Below are 8,287 nucleotides of genomic sequence, written 5' to 3'. Positions count from 1 at the left end.
AGTGGGATTCAGAGAGGCTGAGTCAGATACACCACTGACTCTATTTCAAGTCACTGTAACATTGAGATGATTTTGAAGCTGTTTTTTTAAGGGAAAACAATTACGTAATGTTGCTTCAAAGTAAGTGAGAAAATAATTCATGGATCAGTACCTTATTCAGATCCACACCAAAAGTTAATGGGGTCTTATCTGGACGAAGACCCATACAGTACAAATTTTGTGAAAACATTACTGTACCTCCTCAGCGGAGGGAAAAATAGATCTATAATAAAATAAAAATGATATTTAATCAAACAACAATCCCTCCTCTGCTAAATATCATCTGGATAGTATCAGATTGGAAATGAGATTTTTTTGTGTAGGTCTATACGAGCATATTACTAATATTTATGATTTGCATGCATATTCACATGTGATTTTTCTCACTCCTTTCCTCTAGAGGGATTGCTGCCCTTTGCACTGAATATTAAAATGTTGCACGTCACAGAGGCACTGACCCATGAGCTCTTTATATAGTGGTAGTATAAGTCGGCAGAGGGCCTCAGTCTCTTTATGAAGAAGGACGAGCTCATGTTTTATTCATTTGTAGCACAACTGCGGTAGAACTTGTAACAGGAAGCTGTGATGTCACTGTGCCTGTTCATACAGTAGGTACAGCAGGCAGTGAACAAAACCAGTAATTGTTAAATTCAGACATACACAGCCCTTTGTATTATTCCTCAGCAGTCTAACAGTAAAAACAAAAGGATCTTTTGTTGTGTCATGTTAAACGGGGCATATATGAATGTGAATGACTGAATACGTATGTGTGTGTTTGAGCCTTGGATCCCACTGCAGGCAGGGTTGACCTTGAGGAGCACCATTCATCGCAATGGGGAAAGGGAACTATGCAGAGACACAAAGCCTTATCGGAGAAAATACTCCTGTTGTCGGAAATAGCAGTGATGAAACTGCTGACGCCAGAGCTCTATGTAGTTTTTCACAGCATCTGCAATTTGAGCCACTCAATGGCTCAATGCGCTCACACTCTTCCATCCTGATGCAGTATTTTAACGCAGGCAACCACAGGCTCTGTGAACTTTTTGGCGGGTTCACATTGGGTAACACTGCTACAGGAAGAAGGCCTCCTCAAATGTTATAACATTCATGTGAAGCAGTGTTAGCTGCTGTGTTTTTGCTTGTAGTGCTGATTGTGAGATGGGCCAAAGTGCAGTGCTGAGCTCAAAGTAAGCCCACTGATTAATGATTCTACTCAAAGGTTCTCCCTCCTTCATCCAAGTGCAGTTGGACAAAGACTAATGTTGCATTTAAAGAACAGTTTCATTTCATAGTTTGCTTTCTTCAGACAGAAGCAGAGACTGAATTAAACAAAGCTTGGGAGCTACATTTGAATATGTGAGATGCTTACATAATGGCTACCTTGAACCTAATTACCCCGATCACTAGCCACCATACCAAGCAAACTATACTTTTCAAAGACTAGTAGATTCCTATTACTTTCCTGAGATGCACATACAACAAAATTTGTCAAAGCTAAAACCACTTTTTTTAGCCTGCCCTCATCAGTAAAACAACCATAAAGGTCAAAGAGGAATGCAGGTCATTATGACCCATATTTATGTTTGTTGTCAGGCAGTGACCTCTAGTGGCTGTAGTAATTATTACAGCTGCAACGGAGGACGTGAGGAGAAGCAGTAAAAAGAGTGAAAAGTCAGTGTAGGGAGGAGGACGGGGATGGATGTTCAGGTTAAACAAGCACAGGACTTTCAATCAGGAGACTGCTGTTAATGTCCAGTGGGACATCAGAAAAACTTCATAACGTTAGGTCATGTACATGACATAATGTAAGTTAATTACCTAACGTTACTTTCGTTAAAAACAGAGGTTACAGAAGTAACGTGGTGATTTTAACCCAAACCACGATGTTCTCCTAAACCTTACCGAACTGTGACTGTGCAACAAAAGTCCAGTACGTGTGTCACTGTTGTAGCAGTCATTTTGTTTTGGAGGCCATGTTGTTTTTGGAGATGCTGACATTGGCTTATTCAGTCGTTTAGTCGTGTTGTTAATTTTAGCCTAATCAGCACCATGGCTCTCGCCCTTTTATGCATGGTGTCCACTACAGTGGACAGATATTTGGAAGCCCTATTGAACAATTTCAAGTTTGAGTACAATGTCCCAACCACCAAGTGGCAGAACCCGAATGCCTTGGCCACAATTCCAGTTGATAACTGACTGTGTATCTCTTTGTGATTTTGAGATATGGCATCATACATTCAGAATGGCAGAAGGAAGAGTAGATGAAGCAAGTACATATTTTTTCTCAGAAAACTACAAAAGGATAATATAGTTTGATTGCGCATGTGATCATCTTGAATATATTATGAATCCAGAGGAACTCATTTGTAGAGTCAATATACATACGGACCAAAGTTTTTGTATTCCAGCTGTATGTTACACATCTCTTATGACACAGGTGCTGAAATAAACTTCCCCAAAGGATACACCTGTGCATCCTTGCTCATAGCTCCCGCCCGCCTCCTCTCTCCTCTCTCTTTGAGCTGCATTATAGGAATTGAGACATCTTTCAATATGGTGCGCTGAGATTTCCAGGTTAGACAGGAGGAGAGGGAGACAAGGAGGCACAAAACAAAGAAATGAGAAGGGCCCCTTCTTCTAGGGGTCTCTCAATCAAAACAATAACAAAAGGCCTGTTTTGATGATGTTGTTAAGTAGCGTGGGATCATGGGAGTTGTTGTCTCCTTTGTTAAACTACCACCGTTGTTGTTGAAAATCTATCTAATGTGACTCAGGCAGACAAGTTCATAAAGTTTTATTCATATCATGTTTAGTCATGTTTGCCAACTTTCTTCCTCACTCTCTGACGTATCATCTGAGGTTTCCCCAGAAGCTGTAGACTGGCAACCAAATGAAACGCACCGTTACCTTGAGTAAGCTACATGTCATATCTTCAAAGCAGAAATGTTCCATATTTTATCATTAACTTTCTAAAACTGACACCATGGCTGTCATAAGGCCTGGCCTTCATACATAAAAGTTTCGAAATGTTCAAGCTTTTGTCAGCTGAACAATCTTTGACAAAGCCAGAGCAAACCTCTGATTTTACATCAGCTAGTTTTAAAATATAAGTACAGTGGTGTCAAGGTGCAGAACAAGCCACCAGTAAAGCTCATTTGTCTGTGCTGTGCTGTGTGTGTGTGTGTGTGTGTGTGTGTGTGTGTGTGTGTGTGTGTGTGTGTGTGTGTGTGCATGTGTGTGTGTGTGTGTGTGTGTTTGGCAGGCTCTGTCAATCACTGTCACATAATGTGACCTGAACTAAAGGAATACATTATGCATTTGAATCAGTCAGACCAGGTCTGGGTTCAGATTTAAGGATGAGTCACAAACACATCACTGGAGAAAGTTTAATATGAATCCTCTGAACTTTTCAAAAGGAGACAGTAGAATCCAGTCCAACAGAGCCTGATTATCCAAATATGAAAAGGCAGTAAAAACCATCCGACTGTGAACTGCTGAGCTTATTAACTATAGTGACCACATGAACACTTGAGCGAGCTCTGACTGACATTTACGGCTGTTAACTACAAGCTTGTTAGGTTCTTTCTCAAACAGTTAAAGTTTCAATTTCAGACATAATTTCCTTTAACATGAGGATGTGTTTCGAAAGTCAGACTTTGAATATCATACATTTACATGTTCTCTGTCGCTTTTTATTTATGTCTGTATGGTGAGGTTTGTCACAGTCGTAGTACAGAAATCGTTGGGGTCATTTATTCTTCACCTGTATCAGACAGTTTAAAAGTGAGGCTGCAAAGAGGAAACAGTGGCTTCTTGACAGGAAAAACAGCTGATTTGCTTGTGCTTATATTGTAAACCGAGGCATAGAGGGGAAAAGCAGAAGTGATGACTGCAATTAAGGTAATATGCAGCGTCATTCACACATATTATGTATATTAGAAAGCTAAAATGGAATTCCTTCATTAATGGATGAGACATTATTAATTGAAAAAAAGAAAAGAAACAAGAGAACACGAGAGAACCCCCAAAGGTTTTGTGTTCCATCACTCGTTCTATCACTTTTGGCTCGATAATTCAGATTTTTGGCCAGAGATTAGACGGTACAGGTGTCAGCTGTCGGCCCTATTGCAACATATGACCCTGTGGGTTCAAGTACTGCTTAATAGAGTCAGTCTAATGAGTAGCTCTCTCTCTCATGGAGCTGCTGGACCAGGACAGATTAAGGGGTTTTCACAAAAAAAGGGTTAACCCTTGTATCAGTGAGTGCGCAGTAATTAGACTGAGGCAGAAATCGTGTGGATATGAGTGACCTCTGAAATCAAGATCCATCTGAAGATTGTGGACAGACAGACTGGGGGGATATAGACTCCACAGAAATGGCCAGGTTATCTAAAATATACATTTATATGTGATGCTGTGAGAATCCTGCCTGTTTATCCGGCTGTGCTCACTTTGGATTGAATATTCTCTCCAGGACTTTACTGCCAAGTAGAGTCTTCAAACCCTTGGCAGTGTTGGGTTACAAAAGCATGGGGACACTTTGTGATCTGGCATGGTGACTTATCTGCCTTACTGAGGATACATACAGTATTGTTTGGTCGTGTTATAATGACCTCAAGCTAAATTCACACTGATTACAGACCAGTAAATCTGTGAACTTTTGTTAGCTGATCGTCCGGTGGTCAACGAGTTTATTCTTCAAAAAAACCTTAGGAGAAACAATTTGGTGTCTTGCTTTGGTTTTGCACATCATGTTCCCTTTGCTTCCCTTGGTGAACACAGTTTACTGTGTGTACCTTTATTATACCTCTTACTTGCAAGGTGATCTTTCAAAATATGTGGAAACCTGCAATGCTTACATTAGTGTTTACATTGGTATTGTGTATGAACTGCACATGTAAACACATGCACCTACACATAGGTACCTACCATATATACCTAGTTTAATCAAAGCAGAATGGCCCTCTGTCTGTTCTGTAAAAGAAATGCCACTTTCCTGCCATTAAAGGTTCAAATCATTACATCTCTGCAGCTACACAGGCAAACTAAAGCATTTGTATATAATGTATACTAGAGCTGGGGACTAAAGGCTGCGACTTGCACTCAAGTTGCCACACACAGAGACTTGAGACCTGACTTGGACTCGTATTCAAAAGACTTTGCGATCGGGACTTGTGAACAATCTTTGTTTTAAGTCTGGTGAGCTGACCATCATGCCCTTGCTTCCTCCCTCCCGTTTCACAAGCACACAGCCACAGATGATGACCAATTCTTATAGTTTGCATTATCCGGTTGAATGTTAAAATGTTAAAGTGATGAATTGCTCAGGAATTTCTTCAGCTGAACAGCTCTGCATGTACAGCTGGTTACATTATGTGACTTTATATATATATATATATATATATACACATATATATAAATAACAAGCTGGGTACTGTATGCTCATAGATAAAGGAGTGATAATAACACAGTACAAGCATTAAATTCCTTAGATATTAGTCATGCAGTGTTCTAAGCAGACTGGATGGCATACAGCAAATGATAGAACGCTATTATACATAAATACAATGGTGTTACAGTAAAATTAATTTTCATTAGTCTTAAATTGATAGCTCACAATATAAAAAAAAACTGTTAAAAAGTAAACAAAAAAAGATCAAACATCAATATACTAAATCTACATCACAAAAAATATCTGTAAGTGCAACCATTGAGAGTGTGTGTGTGCTGAGAAGCCATAACTGGCAGGCAGACTTTCAAAAGGAGAAAGAGGAAGGATCAAATGATGGAGGACTACAGTCTGCAGAGTGGAGGCAAGGACGAGACAATGTCAACACTGCAACATTTGATAGTGTTTTAACTTCTTCTTGGGACCTTCTTCATCCATTGTCAACAGCACCCTGAGAGGAGCAGGGGACTTGAGTGAGTGCAGGAGGGAGTGACACACATCAGGTTTAATTTGTATCACAATGAAATCAGGAAATTAACGGGGAAAGTTACTAATGAGCACAGCAGGAGAAAGGGTTAAAAACGGGGACATCAACCTGTGTATATACATCACTACACCTCTGCCCCCCAAAATGCAGGATTGAAACCTGCTTTGATTTCAATTTGCATTCCTGTACATTATGTATATGGGACTGTATTTGTGCACGCAGGCATCTATCAGTGACGCTGGAGTGCCCATAGCTGTAGCTGTACATGTTTAATATACATCTGTAAGGTTTCACAGTTCGTTCTACCCCCCCCAAGTTTAGTGAGGACAGCTGATCCCAGGTGATGGGGCAAGTGTTTGAAGCCATAGCCTTGTTAAAATGCATTGCAGGGGCTCGAAAGACATAGGTAGAAGAAAGGAGAGGACTGCAGAGGAAAAAAATCAACACACTGACATGCAGTTTGTCTAACAATGTACCGTCTGCCGGGGTTTTAAAAGATTAAAATGTCTGAGGTTCTTTTTTTTCTTGTCTCCTCATTAGGACGTGTCTTGTGTGACTTCTCATTGTCAAGAGCGTTTGATACTGTTAGATTTTGTTCCCGTTGATAGCAATTTGCATTTTTCTTTGGTGAAACATCTTGTTCTGTGTGTCACTACAAAGGATTGGCTCCTTTTTTCTGAGATCCTTTTTCTGTTGCACTCTTCCTCCCCCTTGTACTGCCAAGCCTGAGTTCCTTTTCTGCTGGATTCCTGGATGTTATAATCTGTGTACCACTGTGTCCCCACTATTTAAGAACAGGGAACTAAAGGGGGATATGCACCATGTGGTCGCACTGAATCTCTCCATAAAGAACACATGAGCTGCAGTCTGGGTCCTCTACTGAAGAACAAAAGGTACCTGCTGTATTGGTGTGCAGGTGGAGGTAAAATGAAAGACATTGTGGAGATAAAATGTCATGTTTAATAGTGTCGCTGGTCTCTGGTGGGACCCACTACATCGGAACCCCATTAGAGGGACACGACAGTGGAGATGGAAGGAGAGGCAACAAGAAGTCTGCTGCCTGTACATAGGTTAATCAAAGCGGAAAACCACTCTCACTGATTTAAAGATAACAACATGTTCTAACTGTGATGGGTCACAGCAATGCTAGGCTACGTTCACCCTGTTTACAGAACAAGCTGCATTTCTTGGTTCGAGTTGGGGAAGAACTCTTTTGGAGCAGCAGCATGCAGTAGAAATACTAAGCCTTTGAACATTTGGTTGATATGCAACAACTGAGGAAAAAGGAAATCATCCTCCAAGCAGGGGGACCAGAGCTTGCTGGCACACTTTGTACTCTTGTACAGTTCTCTAAATGTATGTATCTATTGAGATGAATATCAAGATCAAGAGAAGGCGTAAGTCTTGGTCAAAAACTGCCATTTTCATCCTTGTAACACCTTTGATTAAAAAGTTATAAGGCAGGAAAGGCACCCTGAAACATGACAATCCGCACTAAGTGCGAGGTATGACCTCACTATGAATATGGTTGTTCATCTTTTAAGTCGATTAAGTGGAATTTACTTTATACTTTTCTATTCACTATGATTACATTTTAAGTGTCATTATCTTGTGACGGACAGCAGGTTTTGTAAAGTAACTTAAGTGTGTACATGTACAGTCAAGCCCAAAATTATTCATACAGTACCCCTGGCAAATTTTGACTTAAACTTACTTTTATTCAACCAGCAAGTTTTTTTTTTTTTGACTGTAAATGACACAGGCTTCTCCCAAAAGATAGTAAGACGATGTACAAGAGGCATCACTGTGGAAAAAAATATTTTCTCAGCTTCTATTTACATTTGAATAAAAGGTGGCAGGTCCAAAATGATTAATACCCTTTGCAAACTGTCACAGTCTATGGGAAAATCCGAAGTTCTATACCATTCCAAATAGTCCAAGCTGTTCTAAAGCAAGTCCAAGCTGTTCATTGGGAACAGCTGTTTGAATCACCTCAACAGGTGAAAAACAGCAGCTCTCTGCAGTTGGTTTGTGGACAGTCATGGCTAAGACAAAGGAGCTCACTGAGGACCTGCAGTTGTGCGTTGTGGCTGCTCACAAGTCAGGAAAGGGCTATAAGGCCATATCTAAATGTTTTCAAGTTCCAGTGGCTACAGTACAAAGTATTATTAAAAAATACAAGACGTTCCGCACTGTGGAAAATCTCAGAGGACGTGGTGGGAAGCCAAAAGTGACACCTGTGCTGGCCAGGAGGATAGTGAGAGAGGTGAAAAAGAATCCAAGGATCACCACCAAGGCCATCCTGGTGAATC

The sequence above is a fragment of the Pagrus pagrus genome (assembly GCF_965226575.1).
Source record: "Pagrus pagrus genome assembly, chromosome: 5".
Lineage (NCBI taxonomy): Eukaryota > Metazoa > Chordata > Actinopteri > Spariformes > Sparidae > Pagrus > Pagrus pagrus.
Note: the sequence above shows the minus strand (reverse complement) of the source record.